The sequence below is a fragment of the Lepisosteus oculatus genome, chromosome 5 (genome assembly GCF_040954835.1).
Source record: "Lepisosteus oculatus isolate fLepOcu1 chromosome 5, fLepOcu1.hap2, whole genome shotgun sequence".
NCBI classification, from domain to species: Eukaryota; Metazoa; Chordata; class Actinopteri; order Semionotiformes; family Lepisosteidae; genus Lepisosteus; species Lepisosteus oculatus.
This window is the reverse complement of record NC_090700.1, coordinates 60617034-60622157: the sequence shown is the minus strand read 5'-3', so window position 1 is coordinate 60622157 and position 5124 is coordinate 60617034.

Below are 5124 nucleotides of genomic sequence, written 5' to 3'. Positions count from 1 at the left end.
CCTGATGTCTTTGGCAAGTTTTCTCACAGGGCAAACCCTTTTCAGCACGGGGGAGCATAACGGCCAAGGGGCTCCAGTTCATCTATGGAGGTACCACGGACTTCTGCACGTTCGTTGTGCAATGAGGGTGGGAATACAGCGAGGCAAATGCACTAAATGAGACAATGCAGGTGTTAACTGTTCCCTGTTTTATCATCTGACCACTGTTTGTAAGCGATGGAAAGAGTCTTTAGTTTCAATGGGTTTCTAGTGGTCTGGGAACTCAAGATCCCATGTGTGCGTTTGCACTTTCCCTAAACCACATTTGCATTCTTTCTCCCTTCCATGGGAAGGGTGTGGGTTTACACGATGAACATCATGGGAATCTGACCCAGATTGGTCCTAAAGGACAACGGTTAGTGCAGTAAGGCCACGCTTAAATTTTGCGAGATGGAGAAAAATGATCCAAAGATCTCAGGTGGATTGAGAAAAAAAAGTCCTGGAGGCTCTGTTCAGCGTAGCCATTCGCCTTTGTTTTGTCACTGTGTGTAAAGGCAGGTTGATGGAATGTTTTCCCTGATATTCAAGTGGTTTTCATTGTTTGATAGGCTGCCATAGGGTCTTTAAAGACAATTCAGTGGTTTTACAAAATGTACAAGGATCTGGATTTTTGCCCTTTGCAAGCTAAGCCCAGAAAGCTATTTAGTACATATTGGAAAGTTGTTTTTTTGTCTCATGTCCTTGGTTAAACTTTATTTGTGTCTCAGATTAAAGACAATTGAGGTAAGCAAATGTCCCTGCATTTACCATCTGGGAATTGGTTTAAGACAGTCCAGCACTTTAACAGATGGGGCAAGATTTTTTTTATCTCTGAATAGTACAAAGACTCAATTCTGCCTTTCAGGTTTGCTTTTTGATGGTGACCATTTATTAAACGGAACTGTAAATCAGTCTTAAGTCTAATTTAGGTCAGTCACCTTCGGTATGTTTGTAGCTGTAATTCAATGTTTCTTCCCAGTTACCTTCTGTTTTGAGAAATTAGATTGTATTTGTATTTTTAAGAGTACCTGTGCTTATTCTTTAAGGGGTAGGATTCTGTTTAAAATGGTGCTTTTTAATAGATATTCTTGGTTCTTCTAGAAATTCCTGCCTTCTTAATGTATGAGTGGTTGTCTCTTACAATTATATTACGCAGAGCAGAATTTCTCAGCCTGTTCTTTATATTTAAACCTGCTTTATGACAATGCACACTAAGTGATTCAACATCTTTGCAGTTTGTTAACCTCTTGGCTAAGGAGATTCCATGTGTTGACTTTTGGCCAGAAACTCAAAGTGCCAAATGTCCTGAAAGTAGGGCTTCTTTTTTACTGATATTCAAAGATATTAAAGAACTCCAGTGTTGTTTCTACATTACATCTGAATGACACATTGCATTCAAAAGACCTTTTACAGCTTCCTACACCATAGCTGTACTCCAATTGCATGTAGTTTGACTGTGGTGTATAATCCTTTGAACATCTAGTTGACTTGTTGTGCTAATATGGGAAGGTTGCTAAAGGGACAGTGTGCTGTCATTTTCCATTGAGATGGAAGCAACCTAAGGCAGTGTTATGTTGTTCGTAATATTGTTTCTAAATGGATTAACCAACCAACTATGGAACTAAGGCATTAGGATTTTGTATAAATATAAGACCTTAAATCTGGATTAGAATGTGTTTATCTGAAAACTATTCCTGAATTCCCTCCTCCTGTTTGGGGTGCATTTTTAATACCCTACTGTGCCTGGTGAGAAAAAAATTGATATAAAATGTCTGGCAAAAAAAAAGCATACGGCTGTCTCCGTGCAAGCTGAAAGAACCATTCTTTTTCATTGATGTTAGATACTTGTGCAACTAATTTTGAGGTCTAAGCTTACATTTAGAAAATGATATGGCTGAAAAGGACAGACTGGGCAATTCACCTTCATTATCAAAACACTGTTTTGAAAATAAATCTTTGTTTCTTAGTCTTTTGCTATATGAAATATGTGAGTGTTTCTCTAAAGGCACTTCTGCAGCTCTTGGGCACTGTCAGTTTACGCAATGCTGTCTCAGTGCTGGGTGGGACTCCTTTAAAACAGAGGATTGGACCACAATTGTTTCTTAAGGACCTTCAACAAAAATCCATACCTATTTAGCACCTCTGTTATGATAATTTATGCCAAATTACATTGCTTTTTAGATCGTCATATTTGCATTGTCTGAAGCATTTGTCAAAGCTAAAGCCCTGATAAAAGTGGAGGGAACTATCTGCCATCTGCATTAATTCTGTTATGTGCGAGTGTTATTAAAGTGTCGGAAAGTGACCCTCAAACAAGGTGGGATTCTCAAACATTAGCTGAAGGTGTCAGATCATTTTAGGAAAAGACAGGGGCCTAGAGTCCAGATCCCGACCTCGTGGCGAGTTTAGAGATATCATTCTCCACGTACTGAGCAACTGATCGAAACCAGTGAACTAAGATGTCTTCTTTAGTTCTTCTCACCAGCTGAGAAGGCCGGTCCTGACTGCCAACACTCACTGCCACCAGCTAAAGACAATCTTGGACAAAATCTTGGACAGTTTGTGCCCAGGACTGCAGTTTTATTTTTATATTTACTGTATAAAATATAAAAAGAGAGAGAGTTGGGGCTCCAGCTTGTAAAACTGCACTTGTTTAACTGCTTTTTGTATTCCATTTTACTGTGACCCTTTTTGCCACCTCTCCACACGATTTATATACTATGTTGTATACTTGAGTGTAGTGCAGTATTTCCCATTAAAATATTACTGAAATAGAGCAGTGTGTTTTTATTTCTGTTCCATCTCTTAGCCCCTAAGATAATGCGAGCCTGTAAGACACACTAGTCCATTTTTGTTTTGGAGAGACAATATAGAACTTAATGGCCTGCCAAATTTGGTTAGGTCAGTGACCATTTTTTAATGTACATTTTTTTTTCTAGGTCTTCTATCCTGCAGAAGAATTCCACATTGCATTGGTGTTAAAATACAAGACACTCATTCAGAAGAACTTGGGTTGCCTTTCAGAATTGCTTTACCAGTTTAAACGTACCATTGTGTCGGTGTTGCATGACCTGGGTTTATTAATTGTTCACATGACAAAATGCGTTATACTGAAAAGTACAAAGCACAAAGGAAGGTGATTGATTCAGTGTAGCATTTGAACAGTGAGGTGGATCTGGGTATCTGTAATGCGTGCCCTGTCATTCTTGCCACCAGAGGGTGCTGAAGGACTGTGCAGAGGAATGAAAGAATAGCCTGTTACGCATCTCCAATTTCCTTTTAATTTCCCTCTTTTAGGTTAACACTCCTGTAGAAATCAAAAGGTTACAGATGAGGTAAACTAAAAGGTCTGGTCTTAAAGGATTTGGTAACCAGCCTTATTTTTCTTCTTGTCAATGATCCTGAGCGCATATATATATAAGCATATATTACATTCTATATAAGTGCAAGCAATTAATTATAACCACAGTTGAGGAAAAGTACACAAGAAAAATAGACCTAAACGTTGTACTTCACATTTAATAGGCTGCTAAAAAAATTAATTTCGTTGTATCAAAGGAACAGTTACAACCAAGAGGAATCCATTCAGAAATAAGTAGTTAATTCTTCCCAAGATCTTGGCGCTTTCTCAAAAGAAGCCAAGGTGTCGGCTTCAACCACATGGCTGGGTAGCTTGTTCCACACTCCTACAACCCTTTGGGTAAAGTTGAGCTTCATGTTTTATGTTTTAAATGCACTTACTAGTAGTTTCTACTTATGTCCCCTGGTTCATGTTTCACTGCTCATTCTGAAGAAACCTGCTGGGCTGACTTGATGCCTCTGAGGGTTTTGAATACTTGTATCAAGTCCCCTTGTTCAACTTTTGTCTCATCTGTCCACAGGACATTGTCCCAGTAGTGCTGTGGAAAATCCAGGTGGTCTTTAGCAAACTTAAGACGTGCAGCAAGGTTTTGGAGAGCAGTGGTTTCCTCCAAGGTAACCTCCCAACACCACTCTTGTTCACTGTTTTTCTTATGGTGGACTCATGAACACAGACGTTATCAAGCGCAAGAGATGCCTGCAGATCCTTCACAGTCACCCTAGGGTTCTTTGTCACCCGTTTGAGGATTGTACGGTGTGTCCTTGCACTGATCTTTGTAGACACCCACTCCTAAACTATCTGCTTGACTGTGGACTGATGGAGGCCGAAGTCTTTAGAAATCCTTTCGTAACCCTTTCCAGTCTTATAAGCCTCAACAACTCTTCTTCCGAGGTCCTCTGAAATCTCTTTTGATCGGGCCATATTGTACGTCCACAGAATTCTGTTGTGAAGAGCAGGTATCCAAAATTGTGAGTTTCGATACAGCAGGGCAGGTCAAACCCACACCTGAATTGATTGGAACACCTGAATCCAATTATCCTCTCTTCAAGATTCACATACTGTACCTTCTCCATTAATGACCTTGATTGTTTAAACCATTTGCTCAATACAGATATGACTGTAAAATGTTGTGTGTGTTGTTTGTTAAATAAGACTGTCTTTAATTATTATTATGACTTAGAAGAAGATCAGATCACATTTTAGGAGCCATTAATGCAGAAATCCAGGTAATTTCAAAGGGTTCACAAACTATCTCACAACTGTATCTGGGAAAAAATAGTGAAAACATTTTTTTATAGAATACATGTTAGTTGTTGATGTATTTTCATATGAGATGCTCAGTAACAGTTAAAAGTAATTTGAGCCTGTATTGGGTTGAGCTTTTGTAAAACATTGTTCCGGCCAAAAAATCTGTTTGTTTTTATACATTGATTGTCTGTTAATACATGTGTGTGCAAGCACAAGCTTGTGGACTCACTGTTTCAGATTCGAAAGTTTTAGTTTTGCCTTTTCCTTCATGGTGTAAAGCTATCAAATTCTCCATAGTTTACAGGCTCTCTTCCTGAGATCCGTAAAGCTTGAGTCTAGGTGCAATTCCAAAATTAGTGCTCAGAGAGCATATTTGAACAAATGTGTCTGGACAGGTGTGAGAGGAGATGCCTTCCTTGAGAGAAAGCATGACCCAGTTCTTTTTTTGTGCACTTGCCAATTCGCAAAGATGACAAGACTGAGCCTGACAGATGTAC